Source organism: Ornithodoros turicata, chromosome 10, assembly GCF_037126465.1.
Source record: "Ornithodoros turicata isolate Travis chromosome 10, ASM3712646v1, whole genome shotgun sequence".
Lineage (NCBI taxonomy): Eukaryota > Metazoa > Arthropoda > Arachnida > Ixodida > Argasidae > Ornithodoros > Ornithodoros turicata.
This window is the reverse complement of record NC_088210.1, coordinates 33,066,554-33,086,347: the sequence shown is the minus strand read 5'-3', so window position 1 is coordinate 33,086,347 and position 19,794 is coordinate 33,066,554. Positions and strand designations below refer to the sequence as shown.

General features: G+C 46.1%; 1 protein-coding gene across 3 annotated transcripts in view; it reads left to right on the top strand.

Annotated features, from left to right (window-relative positions):
• Positions 1-19,794, top strand: part of LOC135369966 (protein O-mannosyl-transferase TMTC2-like) — a 236,376-nt gene that overhangs the window by 59,316 nt on the left and 157,266 nt on the right. The window contains exon 1 of one of the 3 annotated variants that reach the window (XM_064603583.1): positions 2,766-2,788. The exons of the other annotated variants lie outside the window; for them this stretch is intronic. The gene's annotated coding sequence lies outside the window, so the exon portion shown is untranslated. Of the gene's footprint in view, positions 1-2,765; positions 2,789-19,794 lie in introns of those variants that run through there. 3 annotated transcript variants of the gene reach the window in all.

Below are 19,794 nucleotides of genomic sequence, written 5' to 3'. Positions count from 1 at the left end.
ATTTGAACGACATAAGGCTGTATAACTCAGACAACGTAGCAACTTTCCAGCCACACAGAGTAAGAAACAGTTAGCGCATCTTTCTTCGCAAATTGTGCCCTAGTATGGCGCAAGATTTTATATCACTCGATATATCACCGTTGACGGTTTGCTTCAAAGTATTTTCATGCATGCGCACCAATTATGTACCCGGGACTCTTACAACAGCGCGTGAAATGCGGTCTTCACTCTGTGACATTCATCTACTCCTGTGCATTTACTCCCGAAAAGGGACTATTTTTTGTGGCAATGCAATTACTCCCCAAAAGGAGTAAAAGTACTCCTTTTTTTCTTAGAGTGTATAGTTGTCGCAAAGGCAAATATACTTCTGCCTATACCGTGCGACACAAATCCATTCTGCTGAACTGCCCGTACCAGTGGACATTGCATATCTGATCCACGCTGCTTGTTTGGAAGCATGCCGCACGTACTGTTACTCTGAATACGCTTTATGCATGCGTACGTATATATATATATACTGCGAGGATCTGGCCAGTAATTAAGAACGACACCGCTCGTCGGGCGGGGGAGTGTGTAAGGGAGGGGGAGGGGATCAATATTGGACTTTATCTCTCGGTGACACGCTTCGCTTGCTGAGAGTCGATTAATCAATGGTCGGCACTCTATAAAGGCAGCTTCACTGCAAGACACACTCTCCATCAAGACGGTTCGCACGTCAGTTGCGTATATAGGTATCGTATACGTCGCACGCCGACTGTAGATTTCGTGACTCGGGAAATCTTACCGAGATAATGAAAATATGCGTACGGCGTGCGATAATCACTACGGTTTTTATTATTATTATTATTTATTTTATTATCTCTGATTGATGTATCGTGTCCACATGTTCGATCTCAGCAAAGAAGCTCCTCGTATGCAGTCTTAAAAATGAACTTCACCGCATAGCACGCTCCTAGCCAACCATAATCTCGAGTGATATCGCTATGCGCCCTGATTTGTTCGAAACGGTAGGCGTACGCCTTTTTTGTGACACTTATGCGGTTCTTAATAGTCACAAAAATGGCGTACGCCTCCCGTTTTCAGCAAATCAGCGCAGATAACGATATCATTCGAGATTATGGTTGGCTAGTAGCGTGCTATGCGATGAAGTTCATTTCTATAAGAGTGTACCTTCCATACGAGAAACATAATAAGTTTGTTGCAATGCGAGCAACCCAGACTTTTCCATATTTCCCCCAAGACTGCAATGACGGCTAGAATCGTGCGTTCTGCGCATGCCCGGCATCATGAAACACCCTAATGGCACTCCGCTGCGAACGCCTCTGCAATATCTCTTCACACTGAGGTGTGTGGCCGAGCAAGCACCAGGCGCAGTCTAGCCTCGCGAGAGTATACGGGAATCTGCCAACCCTGTACTTCCGGTTCCGCTTTCATTTCCGGTCCCCCGGGCAGAAACGCATAGTCCCTGATCGAGATCGGAGCTTGCGGCGAATAATTGTGAGGATGGGGTTGGCCCAGAGATAACTCTTCTCCCGTTGGTGGATTCATCTCGGCTTGGATTGCGGTTTGTTTGCCGTCTGCGTCCGGAATGACTCAGCAGACGATAGTTGTGGCGTGCGCTGGTCCGCCTTTCAATTTCCGCTCTGTAATGCATTCTCGCCGCAAGAAAGGGTGCTGGCGCTTATGATGGGGTTCATAACAGCGAAAATGGATGGTCAACGTGTGAGTTTTTGGTTAGAGCTTGTGCTTTCTCAGATCAGGATTTCTTGAAGGGCGACGGTAAGAAAAGTACCGTAGGTTTCAGCTACAGTGCGACAGCGAGAAATACCATCCGAGCAGACGACACAAAATTCAACAACGCAGACGACAACTTTGACGTTCAGAAATGGCGCTGGTTGTTGCTATGGGCTGCCGTCTTGGTACTATCCGGGCACGGCTAGAGTCTGTTAGAGTGATGCCTAACTGCAACATTTCTCAGACTCTATACCCGTAATATACAATATTTGGTGCGAGGCGACTCTACACGAGACGAGACAAAACACACCGACGTCGCTGTGTTTTGTCTCGTCCCGTGTAGTCGCCTCGCTCCAAGTCATGTATACCAACCGGTTCCATATATTCTGGGTATACAATATATTTGCAAAAATTGCATTATGCATGTTTTAATTGCCTCCTATAGAATAATTCGTCGTTGTAATAATTACTTCGAACAAAGCGCAAGTCACCAGAAAGTTAACTGCTTAAGAGTAAGCGTAAACGGTTGTCATGTTTGTATTGTTTGCTCGAAATACATGATGACTGGCATGTTTATGTGTGTGACATGTAAAGTAATGTCGCGACGTCGTGAGCGGGCGGCGGAAGTAGAGACGCATCTCCGCCGCTCCGTCAGCACGATATTCATGTTCCCACCACTGTGGCATTCCGCCGTCCAAAGCAGACGAAAAATCAGGAGGCGTGGCCTTTCTGTGTCACCTTATTGGTCGGTAGTATATCATTCTCGGCAGCTCTCGCCGACGTCGTGAAAGAAGTTCGGCTTGGCAATTTTGTTGGCTCGAAGTCTCTCCTCTCCCAACGCCGGAAATGCGCGTCTATTTCCGCCGCACGCTCACGCCGTCGCGTCGGACGTGGCCAAGCGAGAATTGGCCCTTGTGTTTCACCAGTATCAGTTACGTGGCCGCTGAACTGATCATACGTCGTTGTTGTTATTTTTTTTTTCTTCCAGGTAAGCCTAACGTTTTCATGCAACGGGAACTGCTGGTATGTCACGCTAATGTTGGTTGACGTTGTGGTAAGTCTCACGCTTAAGTGTTGTGGTCCTCCTTTCTTCGTTCTATTACACTTCTGTGTTACTTTATCCGTGTATTCACACGAGCGACATTTCTCCCACAAGCGGAAGATGCGAAAAACGTCATAGCTTTCTGCTGTCACCTGAGCGCGAGCGCTCAGCGTCGTGTCTCCACGTACACTGCTAACCGTGGGGAATATCCTGCGCCACAGCCACAAGATATTCCGTAGCAGACGACAGGAAAAAGACGCTGGCGGTGTCGTCTGCTAAATGCGCAGTACGCCACAAGATATTCCGTAGCAGACGACAGGAAAAGACGCTGACGGCGTCGTCTGCTAAATGCGCAGTGCGCCACAAGATATTCTGTAGCAGACGACAGCAAAAGACGCTGGCGGCGTCGTCTGCTAAGTGTCGTCTGCTAAATGCGCAGTACGCCACAAGATATTCCGTAGCAGACGACAGGAAAAGACGCTGGCGTCGTCGTCTGCTAAATGCGCAGTACGCCACAAGATATTCCGTAGCAGACGACAGCGAAAGACGCTGGCGTCGTCGTCTGCTAAGTGTCGTCTGCTAAATGCGCAGTACGCCACTCCCGATATTCCGCACCGTGAGAATGCTCAACACAACACGGGACGGAAATTCGGCTCTGTAAGCAGTGTTTTCGCATTTTCTTCCGCTAGAATCTTCCGTGAGTATGTCGCTCGTACGAATACACGGTATGTGATCGGACGAGAACCGGTACATTCAGCATGGTGCTTTACGAGCGAACGAAACTCATCATGAACGATCCTCGAGAGGTGTAAAACGTGGCACTTCTTCCTTCCCATGTCTTCCCGCTGTTTCACTTCAAAATGACGTAATGCCTCCCCCGCCAGCTGCAGCACGAAAACCAACGGTCGGACGACAAAGCGTGGACACTCTTCCCCATTTCCCCCCTTTTTTTTCTTCTTCTTCTGCCGGACAGCCATGGTTTCATAAATTAAATTCCTCCGTAGCTCCTTTCTTTCCCGATCATTCCCTTTTGTGCGGAGTTGCTGTAGTGGAAAAATGGGGAACACTGGAGCCCTTTTTTCCCCTCTTTGTACTTTCCCACGGCGGCATAGAAGCACACACAGAGAGAGTCGGCCCAGCGCATTTGTAGGAATTGTCTCGACCTCGGCCGAGCGAATGAAGGAGAGAGGGAAGATAGAATGTTTCGAATTCTTTTGCGTCTGCCAGAGAAGTTGTTCAAGAATGCGTGCATTAATACTGCTGCGCCACTCTTCTTCGCTTTCTCCTTTTTCTAGTCATATTGTAGCTTTTGGCGGCGTTCGTTTTCATTATGCTACTTTTCTCCACTGCGAGCATTATGGCGCTATAGTCACGTCCTAACTAGATAACTAGACTGATAACAGACAGATAATCAGGTCCCCCAAGGTCGCCATTTTCCCATGTATTTGTTCCTATCCCGATGCGTGCAATGCCGGAGGCCGCCCTTAGATACCCCATTGTTACCAGACGTTGGCTTGCGTGGATTGTAGCGCGCTAAAGATCCAGTTGAAGCACAATCCAAGCTAGGCCAAGTCACCGAAGGAGAAATGGACGACTGCAGCGCCTGCGGCGCCTGGTACGACAGGTACGCTATGTGATGCACGCAGCCGTGCGCTAGATCCTTCCGATCGCTCAACACGTTTAAAAACGGGACCAAAACGTGAAACACGACAGAGAAAGTTGTTATACACGTTTTATTTGGACATATAAAGACTAGATTCATTCGCAGAAACAACAAAAACATTTTGCCGCTAAACTTAGCGCGCTGAAGTGATCCGGAACGGCAACAGTGGGGTATCTAGTGGCGGCCTTCTTCGTTGCACGCTTTTCCGAGGTGAGTTTGGGGGACCTGCAGATAACTGAATGCTGCTCGAAACAGCGGCGTGGTTTAGTGAACATACACCATCTGCTCGTTGGTGGCACAGGTGGTGGGTTCGAGTCCCATACCACGGGCCGTGCTGTCTGAGATTTATCGACGTTTTCCAACAGACTTCCCCATGAAGTCGGCCCAAGAGGCATACTAACCCCCCCCTCCCTGTCTGCTACTTCATCCTGCGGTCCTGTTCGCGTCTGTAACGGTCTCATATCGTATAGCTGCTTTGCGGGGGCTAACAAACATCGAATAAAAGTAATCCTGCTCGACAAGTCAAAACGTTCACAAACACAAGCTCATAGTCGTCTTACGCAACAGCAAATGACATCTTACGCAAGACTGACATCGTAGCGTTGCTAACCATCTTCTGCGGCGGGGTCAGCCGCGGCTCCACTAGGACGAACCCAACCGCCTGGGCTTTCGCCCTCATCCTTTTTATCCCTGCTGACTTACTAGCCTGTCAGCCTCCTAACAACTGATATACCCGCTAATACCCGCGCTGCTGTTACATTGTACCCATCCATCCACTCAGCCACGACTGTTCTGCCTCTTCTCTCTCTCTCTCTCTCTCTCTCTCTCTCTCTTTCTCTCTCTCGATGTGATTTAATCAGTGTTTCCCTCCCCATCTCGTTTTCCTGCTTTTACTCGACCAACTGTAGACGTTGCCTTTCTTTCGTCTGTGTTTCTTTGTGATTCGCCTTTTTTGTCTCCTGGTGTATCTGCATTGCGTTTTTATTTTGTTCTTTTCCTGTTCAGTCGGATTCGCGCCATCTTAGTAGTTCATTCCGGATAGATCCTTATCTACTTATCTCACGTCACTGACATCTACACTCTTAAAAATGAGTTTCACCGCATAGCACGCTCCTAGCCAACCATCATTCCGATTGACAACGTTCTCGCCCCTGATTTGTTGAAAACGTGGGGCGGTGCCTATTTTGTGACACTTATGCTGTTCATAATTGTCACAGAAAAGGCGTACGCCTCCCGTTTTCAACAAATCAGGGCAGAAAACGATATCGTTCGAGATGATGGTTGGCTAGGAGGGTGCTATGCGGTGAAGTTCATTTTTAAGAGTGTAGGGTTGCCACATTTCGTAGTGAAAAATACCGGCTGAGGGAGAGGAGGTGGAATAGAAGGAAAGGAGGAAATGTTCGCGGGAAAGGGAAGTGGGTGAGGGGTGGAAGAATACACGCAGAAAACGAGAGAGAGAGAGCTCAAGACAATAAGAGGAAACGTGTTCCTGTGCGTAATAATAATAATAATAATAATAATAATAATAATAATAATAATTTTTATTCAAGAAAGCAAAATAGATATATAACAAAACGGGCCCGTCTAAGCCGAAAGGCTTGTGCCACTGGGCCTGAGGCAATCAGCAGCATACAGTTTGACAATATACGAACATATAGAAGAACTACATCCTATGATAAAGTTTCCGTAGGGCTTTTTTTAGTTTGTACTTAGACTCCAAACAGAAAATGTCAACAAGGAGTTCATTGAAGATACGAGGTACGTAGCATTGCCTGCGACAGAATCCGTATTTTGTACGTGCAAATGGCACAACAAAGTTAACCCGCCTGCGTCTAGAAGGGCAGCATTCGCTAACCGGGGTCAGTAATAACAGTAATAATAGTAATAATGAGTAACTAAGGAAACAACTGGTGACTGCGCGGAGTTGGGTCTGTGGTCCAGATTTATTCAAGCTGTATAGTGGAATGTTGAAGGGAAAAGCCCGGAAAAGCCCGCCCTATGAAACGTTTTTAAGCCGCAAATACCGGCAAAACGCTGCCGGTATCACCCTCCTACCTGCAACCGGCAGAGCGAACATATAACCGGCCGTGCCGGTATAGTACCGGCCTGGTGGCAACCCTACTGACATGCCTTTGAGCTTTCCGAAAGTGAGAGAGTTAACGACTCTTAGTATAAAGTACATTCGAATACAGAATCTAGAATGTACTACATATGTTCTGCTACAAAGTTGTTTCCCATAGCAGCGCTCAGGTTCAGCAGTTAGTAACTATAAACTGAGTGGATAATACATGAAACGAAAGGAATTCATCGAAATCGCATTATTGACACTGGCATTGATTTAAATCGATCATATTGTTGCAAAAATGAATTGACCTGGTATAAAACATCGGTAGATGAGTGCCCGTCGATTATCACTTGACAGAACAAATAATGTGTCACTTCCTGTTTTCGAACATGAGCTCTTACGTATTTTACGATGCCTACACTCTTAGAAATGAACTTCACCGCATAGCACGCTCCTAGCCAACCACAATTCCGAATGATATCGTTATCTGCCCTGATTTGTTGAAAACCGGAGGCGTATGCCTTTTTTGTGATACTTATGCTGTTCATAATTGTCACAAAAAAGGCGTACGCCTCCCGTTTTCAACAAATCCCAGCAGGTAACGATATCATTCGAGATCGAGATCAGAGTATGGTTGGCTAGGAGAGTGCTATGCGGGGAAGTTCATTTCTAAGAGTGTACTCTGTGGATTGATGGCACCTGCCCCTAATAGAGTTTTTTCTTCTTCTGTTTTTTTATTCCACTATACTTGCCCTCTCTCTCCACCTCTCTGCATCTGCCGATATCGCTCGTATTGCAGCAGGTGCTTCGCGGCGCTGGCACACACACACACGCACACACAAAAAAAAACTATTTCGGTGACAGAAGTGAGAAAGGAACGCTTTAGAAAGCGGATATTAAAAGAGTAGAGTCATGTACGGAATAAAGAGAGAAAAATAGCTTTCTAATTTCGTTCAATTCGGCCAATTCTTCTATGTCCGCTTTCTCCTCTCCTTGAAACGGGCACTCCAGTCGAGCAGTCTAATATAAACGGAAGCCGTTTCATTAAAGTTACATCTCAATAGAGCTGGCCATTATGCGCGTGAAGAGCAGCCGGCGAAGCGCGTCATTTTCAGGGTAGGTCAAGGTCCAAGCGGCTCTCAGCCTGGAGGTATTAAAGGGACATGGAACACACAAAAAAAGAGGAAGTGAGAGCTGGAATTTGTCCCAATAGGGGATTTTTGAAATGCGATGTCTCTAGACAGGAGCGATAGATTGTTTGTGGTGTTACAATCTCGCCGCTCTATGAAATTTTGTACGGTTAGCACAATTTCGAATCCATGCTCACAAGAAAAACGGTGTTGCTTTTGTGTTCCTTGAAAGTGAGTTATATCTCAAGCGCACAACACCTTGGCCCAATATTGGCAATACCGGGCCAATATTGTTTCAGTCTTGGACCGATATTGGCAATACCGGGCCAGTATTGGTTCAGTCTTGGACCAATATTGGCAATACCGGGCCAGCATTGGTTCAGTCTTGGACCAATATTGGCAATACCGGGCCAATATTGGTTCAATCTTGGACCAGTGTTGGGCCAGTATTGCCAATGTTGGGCCAAGATGTTGTGCTGCTTGGGATTGTAATGATATTGAATTCAACTCTTCTTTCTTTTTTCCTTTTTAAAAGCACACACTGTGGCATTCTTGAAAATCGAGGTTTGACATAGAATGCGGACACAAGAGAAATTGCATTAGATGTGGATGGAATATACGTGTACTGAATGGATGTGACGTCCGTGTTTGAAGCCGGAAGGCGCAGACGAAAACCTTGGAGGTTGTTTGTCTTACACAGGAAACTTCCAAAAGATATTCCGTGTTCGTTGTGCGGTGCGCGGGAGTTACGCAAACGGAAACCGTACAGTTTTTTGTCGCTGGAAATACGAGCAAAAAAGAAAAAGATACGAACGAAAAAAAACGGGACATTTCAATACAAATTGCGTAGCAGACGACAGCTCTGGTTCATAAGCGTGAAAAGGCTGTGACATTTTTTGTTGTATTGCTTTCTCTGGTGTCTGAAAAAGAAGACAGATGCCGATAGAGGCTATACACCCTTGAAAGTGAACTTCACCACATAGCACGCTCCTCCTTCATCCCGAATGATAACCTTCATCCCAAATGGCATCGTTCTTTTCCCTGATTTGCTGAAAACGGGATGCGTACGTAATTTTTGTGGCTTTATGTCCGTTCATAATTGCCACAAAAATGGCGTACGCCCCCTCCCCCCCCCCCGTTTTCATCAAATTAAGCGAGAGAACGTTGTCCTTCGGGATGATGGTTGGCTAGGAGCGTGCTATGTGGTGAAGTTCTCTTTCTGCAGAAGGCAGGTCTTGCTGAACGACCCATCTAACACTGTGCTCTCCACGACGAACTCGTGCACCCTCTACTCATGTCCACTCTTCATCCTCAATCCTCCATCCGTCTTTCTTTCTTTCTTTCTTCTTCTTCTTCGTCTTTTTTTCTTTTTTTTTTTTTGCTATAGTCGTGACGACGCCCACTTCTGTGTGGCCAACATTGGCGAGCCGATCCTGCCATTACCCCCCCCCCCCTCATTCTTAAGAGTGTAGAAAGAAGCATGTCAGCGCTCAAATTGGTGAAGACATACTAACTTTTGAAGTTTATCGACCCACCAGTGTCAGAAACTTCCCCTTCCACTATATGGGTTATATGCATCCGCTTACCACAGAGAGAGAGAGAGAGAAATAAAAAAAATGGAAACCTAATTTTGAAACTTTCAGTCTGTACTCCTTCGTTTATGCTTGTCGGAAGCTGTACCTGCGAAAAGAACCCCTTTTATGCGGTACAACTTCCGCGAGTTGATCGTTTCCTTAAAGCTTCCTTCACCGCACACAGTGACCTTTTGCGGCGAAGCCCGCTTTACATATCTCGCCCTCAACGTATTCTCATCGAACAACGCGGGCATATAGCTATCCGTCGGCGGCACGTATATCCTTAATACATGCACGTAGAAGATTTCCAGGAATCGATTTCTCGCGCTCGCTCATTAATCGCGGTCTACGACTATAGCGAGCGACCTCTGGATACGTCGTGTAGTGTTCCATAACCGCCGTCGCAAAAATCAATCAATAAATAAAAATCCATTAGACGCGGGTCGTGTATCGCCGGAGCGCTGGCGAATAAGACAGGATACGTCGAGACGCTTGTAGCCGGCGAAGTTCGGCATTAAAGTCTCATTAAGTCGTGCCTTCTTTACACGGGCATCGCCGCGTGTTCGCCGTCCAACAGAAGCTTAATTAAGGATCGATGTCCACCAGGGTGCGCTCTCTTCTGCTGGTCAGAATGAACTCCATCAGCCCGCTGTCTACTTGCGTCACGTATATATCCTCTGTGGGAGATGTTGGACATAAAACCCGCGCTCGTACCCGCTACAGGGTCTATTGCGAGTTTGCCGTTGTTGCGTGTACAGTGAACCCTCGTTATTATGACCATGGTCGTTCCCGAAAATTTTGGTCATAATGTAGAATTGCCATTTTAACGGGGGGGATTTCTAGATGTTTCACTGCATTGTTCCCCAGGAGTGTGGTCGTAATGCGCGTATGTCAGGTTATCGGGGTCATATTAACAGGGGTTCGCTGTTCAGTGTACCCTCGTTATTATGACCATGGTCGTTCCCGAAAATTCTGGTCATAATGCGGAACTGTCATATTAACGGGAGCGCGGATTTCCAGATGTTTCATTCCATTGTTCCCCACGAGTGTGGTCGTAATGCGCGTATGTCAGATCATCGGTGGTCATATTAACGAGGGTTCGCTGTTCAGTGTACCCTCGTTATTATGACCATGGTCGTTCCCGAAAATTTTGGTCATAATGCGGAATTGTCATATTAACGGGGGGCTGGCGGATTTCCAGATCTTTCACTGCATTGTTCCCCAGGAGTGTGGTCGTAAAGCGCGTATGGCAGATTATCGGGGGTCATATTAACGAGGGTTCGCTGTTCAGTGTACCCTCGTTATTATGACCATGGTCGTTGCCGAACGTTTTGGTCATAATGCGGAATTGTCATATTAACGGGGGGGAGGCGGATTTCCAGATGTTTCACTGCATTGTTCCTCAGGAGTGTGGTCGTAATGCGCGTATGGCAGATTATCGGTGGTCATATTAACGAGGGTTCGCTGTATGTTGTTAGGGATCACGAAACGGTTTCGTTCTCGATTTTATTTCGGAGCAGATGCGTTCCTGAACAACTGAAGTGTTACGTTCTTTAAGTGAACGTTTTCCTCGGTAGGTAATTGGATTGGATTGAATTGGAAAAAGAAAGAAAAATATGGAGAGGTTAGTCCCGACCCAGTCAGAAATGGCTACTCCAAAACGCGTTCATGGGTGAAAATGTCGCAGTGTCCGATTACGTCAGCCATGACGTCACCGCTTTCCGCGTGGAACGTCCACAATTTGGAGCGAAGCTCCTTTCTGCGAGCCGTGTGCAAACTCAACTTCTAGTAGTCATATTTGCATATTTTTTTGCGAAACAAATATAGTTCGCCCTAAATTCGGCCCAGGACACATGCAATCCCCCATGACCCAGTCCTTCCTTCTCTCCACGCTCTTAGAAATGAACTTGACCGCATAGCACGCTCCTACACTCTTAAAAATGAACTTCATCACATAGCACGCTCCTAGCCAACCATCACCCCGAATGACGACGTTCTCGCTCTAGATTTGTTGAAAACGGGAGGAGGAGCCTATTTTGTGCCGTGCATAATGACACAAAATAGGCTCCTCCTCCCGTTTTCAACAAATCAGGGGCGAGAACGTTGTCATTCGGGATGATGGTTGGCTAGGAGCGTGCTATGTGGGGAAGTTCATTTCTAAGAGTGTAGTCAACCATAATCTCTAACGATACCGTCATCTGCCCTGATTTGTTGAAAACTGGAGGCGTACGCCTTTCTTTTGTGACAATTATGAACAGCATAAGTGTCACAGAAACGGCGTACGCCTCCCGCTTTCGACAAATCACGGCAGATAACGACATCATTCGAGGTGATGATTGGCTAGCAAGCGTGCTATGCGGTGAAGTTCACTTTTAAGAGTGCACTTTCATACACTGCTCATAGTTCACAGTCGCTTCGCGGTAGCAAAGATTCCGGCTCAAAAAAAAAAAAAAATCCGACACCTCTTCAAAAAGGGATGCCCAAGTCCCTTCTTCTAATAACAGCTTTTATTGGAAGCATTTTACCGCTCGCACTTTGGGAGAAACAGCATCCACGCACAAAACAGAGAGAGGAAGAAAAAAAAAAAGAAAAGTCGAAATGATTCTCCAGCGACTCGGCTAGCTTTCCAAAATGTAATAAAGGTCCCGTGACAGGTCCCTCGACAGCCACTGTACTGCCTCTCGCTGGAGCATTTTATTAGTTGCCATCCGATGTGACAGCCTCCCCGTCAAACTTGACGGTCCCGAGAAGACACCTTCGAAAGGGCACCCGGCACGACGCCGTGCAAGCTGTGCGGACGAGCGTTTTGTGTTACTCTCCACGGACGGGATTTGGGTTAAAGTCATCTGCGCGCGGTGTGGGCTTTCGTTGAGTGGAAGGTCCCATAGTACAATACTGCGTGGGCGTAAAGTACGAGAGATTGGAAAACAAAGTAGTGATAGAGTAGAAGAGGAGCGGTAATACCTTGAGGGTATTATCTTGTCCGTCTGTCGCAGCTGTAAGTGACAGTTTTATTGCGAACACTTCATTTGTCTTGTACCGGGCGGGTGGGTATTTTCCTTCCTTGTCCTTGACGGTTGTTTATTCTTCTTCTTCTTTCGTTTATTTTGTTAGGGGGAGAGGGAAGGAGAGAGAGAGTGTGTGTGTTATTGTTCGACGTCTATACTTGTGTGAATGTTTGTGTGTATATTTTTGTGTGTCACATATCGATTACTGCATTAATTAGCACATTTTTCCTTCGTTTATTCTGTTATGTTTGTTCTCTTGTTCAGTTATGTTCTGATATGTTGCAGTCTATGTACTTTTTATTGCCTATTTTCTATTGTATTAATATGCCGTTTTCGTTGCCACCTCTGCCACTCTCCCATGTAATGCCCTCCGGGCCCCTGGGATTAATAAATGAAATGAAATGAAATATTTTACGTGCAGTATGCGGGTAAACGGGAGGCGTACAGTAAACGTGCAGTAAAAGGGGGGCGTACGCCTTTTTTTGTTGTGACACTTATGCAGTGCATAATTTTCACAAAAATGGCGTACGCCTCCCGTTTTCAGCAAATCAGGGGCGAGGACGTTGTCATTCGAGATGATGGTTGGCTAGGAGCGTGCTATGCGGTGAAGTTCTGTTTTAAGAGTGTGCGTATACGAGAAGCAGGGTGTCGAACGGAGAAATTTACGGGTTCGCGGGACGGCTTCATTGATTTTGATTCGTTTCTGGTTCAGTTCCAAAGCGCGCGAATAACGGTTTTTGAACCGGTTTATTCGGGTTCATAACGATTCGGCGCACTGCGGAAAAAAGCTGTGCCAACATTTTCTGGTAACGCAATGGGGCGTACGGGACAGGATGCAAGCTTTCCCACGGACACGTTGAGTCAATAATCGAGAACAAAGTACGCTCAGAGTTATAGAAACACGGCTCACAGCTGTGGCCTTACCCAAACACAAAGACACAAAGCGCATGACCGAAAAGATTACCAGCTTCCGTGGCATTGTGGTTAGGATGAACGCTTTCCACGACCAGACTGGGGAGGTGACACAGGTTCGAATCCTCCCACCGGCTGTGCCGTCTGGGGTTTTCCCGACAGACCGTCCAGACGAATGTCGACACAGTTCCCCCTGAAGTCGGCCCAGGATACATACTAACCCCCCCTGTTCCAAAACATTCAGAAGAACAAAGAATACAAGGAAGAATCAAGACTGCGAGGAAAGTGGAATGGAATCTATACCCAGCCTCTGTGCGGTCCTGGGTTTTCCTCACGTTTTCCCGCAAACCCTCCAGATTAGTGACCGGTACAGTTCTCAAAAATATATACCCAGTACCCATACTGTTCCTACAGTACCCCGCTGCTTCCTGCTCTCCATCTGTCCACGTCTGTGCAAAACTTCTTCCCGGAATATTAAAAAAAAATATAAAAAAAAACCTGTTCGAAATATTCAAGAAAAAACCTGAAAGACAGGGTTTTTTCTTGAATATTTTTTAATATTCCGGGAAAGGAACATTTAAAAAAATATTCGATAACGATGAAAGATGAAAGTCGCTGAAAACGTTAGCCAGCTGTAGGACTCCAAATCCCATCTTCTGGATTACCGGTCCAGGGCCCTACCAACTGAGCTATAAGCTAACGCGCCTCCTCAGCGACCTCCTCATCTGAAGGGACTAGAGTCACTAAATAAGCTACGCTTCAGAGTATCGACACTGAGGCGCCATGTTGTTTCGGATGACCTCCAGCGCCATCCATTTAGCGCTCTTCGAAGTGTTGTCTTCTTCCACTGCTGAACTTCATCTTCATCTATTTCTACTGCCAAAATAGAGGTGGGGCTGGAAGTCATCCGAAACAACATGGCGGCTGTTTTTGCCTCAGTGTCGTTACTCTGAAGCGTAGCTTATTTAGTGACTCTAGAAGGGACAAATCAACCACTCTCTCTCACTCATTCTCCTTTCACTCTTACACCTTTGCTCACTCATACACACATTCATATACGACGGCATCGACGCAAGCGGCAGCTGTATCATCGTTAATTTCTTAGGGAATTTGAGGCTTTGTATTACTCTCTATGTTGTTCCAGCCTCAGAACATTAGATAAACTGATGTTCTGAGGCTGGAACAACATAGAAGGGACAGATACAAACAAAGCCTCAAATTGCCTAAGAAATCAACGATGAAAGATGAAAGTCACTGAAAAGGTTAGCCAGCTGTAGGGATCGAACCCTACAGGATCGAACGGCAATCCAGAAGATGTGGGTTCGATCCCTACAGCTGGCTAACCTTTTCAGTGACTTTCATCTTTCATCAGAACATTAGTTCTCTCATATATATTCAATAAAAAACCGGTGCTTCTAAAAATATTACGAGACTTCTCGGGGTGGTATATATGTCGCATAGACACACTTCAAAATCCCGCTTTCAACGGCAGCGTCGAATCCTTCTAGACCGAGAACAACTTACTCTATCCTCCCCTCTTGTGCATAGAAGAAGCGCGCGCGCGAAAGAACCTCGGGTCGATACCTAGCGCCGATGCGTGAGATATGCTGCATGCGACGACTGCGTTTATGCATGCTGGTCGAATGTAAATACAACAGCAGGCGTCCAAATCGTACACGAAGGAAAATGTGGAGGAAGCAAAAAATAAAAATAAAAAAATAAAAAAAATAACGCGTGCCGTGAACGCAGCCGACTTAACATATTGATCTCACCCCAGAGGTCGACGCCATGGCGAACGGATAGACACGTCCTCACTTTTCGAAGCACTTGCCGCACCTGGTGCTGCCTGCGAAGAGAATGCTGGGCCGGAAAAGCAACCATGTTAGTATATGGAGTGGAAGAGGAGAAGGATGTTGATGTTGATGTTGACGAAAAAAAAAATGATAGAGCGATATTGAATCTAGGGTAAGGAATCAGGGGTAAGGAATACGGAGCGGTGTGTGGTGAAGTGCAAGTGGCAAAGTGTGTGGAGTTGAGAGGTGTGGTAAAGGTGCTTTCTGGTGTGAGAGGTACTGGTAAAGGTAAAGAAATGCAAGAAAAGTAGCAGTTGAGTTGTAGTTATAGATTGGGGTGCTTTCGAACAGTAGCAAGATGGCGAGGAATCCTCCGCAAGAGGGCGTGCGAGAATGTCCTATGAGAGAGAGAGAGAGAAGATAATATGCGCCACTGCGGAGAAAGACGAAGAAGACGAAGAAGAAGAAGAAGAATTCGTCACAAGGAGAAGGAAGTGTATAGAGGAGGTTCGTGTGCGCATTTTTGTTTCTGTGGGCTATAGGTGCTAAAAAGTAGCGGAGTTCAATTACTAATTAGTAATTATAGTATCAGTTACTACTCAATTGGTAATTAAAGGCACTGGTGTATCGAAAAAGGGATTTTGTAAAAAGAAAAGATGGAATTAAAGTGATGTGTTCGAGCAACAAGCTCGTGTTGAGGCCACTAAAAACGAAAAAAGAAATGGCTTGTCGGGAACGATGTTGTGATTACCGCGCAGTCCGCTAGGGGGTTAACACACGAGTGAGTGAACGAGGGCTGCACGTGACAACACCAGCGACAAAAATATTAAAAACCTGGAGAAATACTTTGAACCTAAGGTCATTTAGTGAAACCGCGAGTTGTGAGAGCCCATATAGTGGCATAGTGACTTGGACAGTGTTTGGAGATATGGTGGGATTACTATTAGGTTATGTAGGGTTAGGTTAGGTTAGGTTAGGTTAGGTAACGTGTTCACACTGGCTGACGTTTAGACACCGCCGTTTCTTGTTAAAGCACGGTCAATTAAATATTCTATGAGAACACATATACAATCAGTCAACAATACAACGCGATCACAATTAATTCACTTGACCTGCAACTTTAATGCCTTTGATGTGGTCGTCATGCAGCGAGCCCCTCGGACTGCCTGACACGATGATATGGTGTCATGTGCACCCTGTATACTGTACCTCTGGTACCTCTGTACCTCTTGAAGTACCTCTTGTTGCACAAAAGTCGGGCAGTAACGTTGACGCTGTATCGTTTGAAGGACTGTACACCTCCCAGCGTTACGTAAATTAAGCAGGCATCGGAGGTACAGATAAGATATAACAGAAATTTCTGCAAATAGGGGTGCGTTAATGATTCATGTGGAACGGCGCAATTAAACCGATTCGAAACGAATTGATTTAAACCGATACGACGGCGTAATGTGAGATACCGCTACTTGTCACCTTCGGAATGAAACTTCCTAAAAGTCCCTAAAAGGTTGGATTAAATCCCAAGAAAGAAGACAAGAAGCTCACCGGAATCACAAATCCCTCTCCGACTATAGACAAATAACACCCCGCAACAAAATAAAGAACAGGATTGGATTGGATTGGATTGGACGCGTGAAAAAAAAAAAAGTGTCCCACCAACGAATTTTGCGGCGCATATCATACGACAACGTCGAATATGCATCTCTCCAACAGTAGAAAGCCGCAAACAACGGAGAAAATGTTGCCCTATCCATAGCAGCAACGAACCTCGCATATGTCAACACCGCTTCAACTTGGGAGGAAAATTCGCCCGGTGGCAACACTACGCAGAGGAGATCGGACGCAATTCGAAACGCTAAGCCTCGCGACTCTGCAAGCAGAAAGGATTTCCACTTTTTTTTTTTACTGCTTCTTTTCTTTCTGTCTCTCACTTTCTGTGTTTTCTGTTATCTTTTTGTGAGTAAAGCTGAACAAGCTACACACAGCCCCAACACGATTGCTGAAGAATAGCGAGCGAAGAACAGCGTGGTACTTTTGAAACGTGAGCTGACTTCAAGGAAGTGATAGAAAGAAGAAAGAAAGAAAGAAAAAACCAAGATGGCTCCTGTGTTGACTTTTCGGGAGTTCAGGGGTAAGGAATACGGAGCGGTGTGTGGTGAAGTGCAAGTGGCAAAGTGTGTGGAGTTGAGAGGTGTGGTAAAGGTACTTTCTGGTGTGAGAGGTACTGGTAAAGGTAAAGAAATGCAAGAAAAGTAGCAGTTGAGTTGTAGTTATAGATTGGGGTGCTTTCGAACAGTAGCAAGATGGCGAGGAATCCTCCGCAAGAGGGCGTGCGAGAATGTCCTATGGGAGAGGGAGAGAGAGAGAGAAGATAATTTGGAATTGATTAAAACATAAGTTACGCGGTTGTGATTGACAAGATGCTATAATGTCAGCTTAACCGACAAGAAAAAAAGTAGCATAAAAATCCAATCCGACAGAAAAAGTAAACTTGATCGGACACACGCACACAGTCACCCTCAACACTTTTGGTGCGTGTTACGAATGAACGAGGCGTCGTAAAATAACGCCTTATAAAAACACACATCATCAGCACCTCCCTCACCCTTCGGCATACATGTAAAACATGCAAACAAAGCGAGAGCTTTTCTCATATTCCCACGCCGTCGTCATTTCCCATGCTTTTACCCGGCGGAAGTCAAACTATTGGCGCGATTCACTGATTCACGACGGCGAATGCGTTGCGGTTCTCTCCGCCAGACGGAGCAGCCGTCGCTCCCGGAGGGTACAGTTCCGGGGGACGAGAGTAATCCAACTAAGGTTTATGTCATTACGCGTGAGTCATCGGATACTCTCCAATCTCTCTCTCTTTTGGGTCTGTCCTTCTCTTTTGCTTGTTTTTGTTTGTTATAATAGGGTCGTTGTGTTTTTTTTTTATTGATCGAGCGTTTTGAAATGAAGTCTGTGCTTCGGCGCGTGATTTACGAAGTTTAATATTCCGGTGGGTCCCTCGCATGATGCTTTGGGGAATCCACTCTATCGATTGACAATGACACTTGAGATGATGAGCAATATTGATAATGGGGGAAACATTTGTTCTTGGAAGGCGTTTGTTATTCATCCGGCGCTTTGTGTATAAATGGTATTTTTTCAAATACGTTACGTTATTTGCGGAGCAGTCTTCCGCGTAGTGCTCCGAGCAAGTTTCCGACTATTTCCTATAGGGCAGAGGCTTCACAAGTACGGTTTCACAATTCGTTCGTGAAACTACTCCTGAGAGTGTATTCTTCTAAAAGTTTAAAGGGGGGTTGTGAAGCTATTTACCCCACTCAGAGGAATCATGTGCGGCCGGTGTGGGGATCTGGGTCCTGGATACACTGAGAAAGTCCTATGCAGGATGCGATTGTGATTGCAGATCGCAAGAATCTGCCACTACGAGGAAACGACGCGCGCGCCTCTTCATATGGGAAAGGACGAGGCGTACGTGTTGCTATGGTGACCGTCTGCTCCTCCGCAGGAAAATTCCTCGTCGCTTTGGAAAGCACTTTTATTTCAAATTTTATTACAAAGGCAACTTGCCCCACACTCTTAAAAAAAAGGGTGTACTTTCACTCCTTTTTTTGCCACATATATAACACCCTTATGGAGAAGCGTATACGAAGCGTATACGAAGAGGGGAGTCAAGTCCTGTAGATCACATAAACACATAATACTGTCATTGACTGAATACAGTCAAACTCCTTGACAACGAAACTCAGGGGACAGCAAAAAAAATTCGCAGTAAAGGTATTTTCGTTCAAAAGGATGTCCATTATTGGACCTATAGGGCTCCAGCAGGACCGCAAAAAAAATTGCTGTAGTGGTATTTTCGTTAAAAAGGTGTTCGCTATAAAGGAGTTTGACTGTATCACTTTTTATGGCATAATATGCCATGAAAGAACCAAAGAGAAAACAAGAAAATATGTGGACGTGAACGAAAAGCGAATTAAAATTAACTCGGAGTTTAGCTTAAGTTACTTTGGCAAAGTCACCTGAAAAAGAAACGAGTTCCTCTGAAAGTTGCCACGGCGCAAAAGTACCGAGTTAAGTTATAACTTATAAGTTACCAAAAAAAGGAACTTAGTTACAGTAACGAGTTACTTGTAACGAGTTACCTCGAACTCTGGTTACGCCGGAGTTTCAACGGCACCACCATATTACATCAATTCCACCAACGGAGCGGACTGCTCACGAGCGTCACTTCATCACCAGACACCAGGGGGCCGCACAAGATGGCCTACCTCCCTCTAACGAGTGACGCCAACGCCCCAGCCATAGCACTACCCTCTTCATAACCTTCCCTTTTCACTGAGCTTGATCCCGCCTTTGGTAGCGCTAACGAGTACCCTAGAATAGCAACCTCGTTCGTTAGCGTCCCACCGCAGACAGGGGGAGAAGAGTCGTCTCCTAACTCATCCGAAGGGACAAATTGGGGAAGATACGCGGGAAGGTGGATGAAATGTATCGCACCGAGGCGTTCTGGGGATTGAAGCGATTTGTCGTCGTCTGCTTTACTGAGGGTGGTGGCGATGGCGATTGTGCTGCGCGGTCAAGCGGTGTATATATCTGCCTTCTGCCGATGAAGAGACGCGCAACGATGCGTGTGACCAGCTGAGGTGTTTGTGTGCAGTTTCGGTTTTGATTTTGGTTCTCGGGGTACGACGGCGTGGTGTTGATGGTTGTGTGAAAATTGGTCACTGTGTTGGTGCAACACCACCTGGATAGAGAAAGCCTGCTTACGCGTCGACGTGACGTAACAACTAATAAGTCAGCCAATCAGGATCGTATTTTCAACGGCTTTTTGTCTGCATATTCAGGTCTACAGGTTCCATGT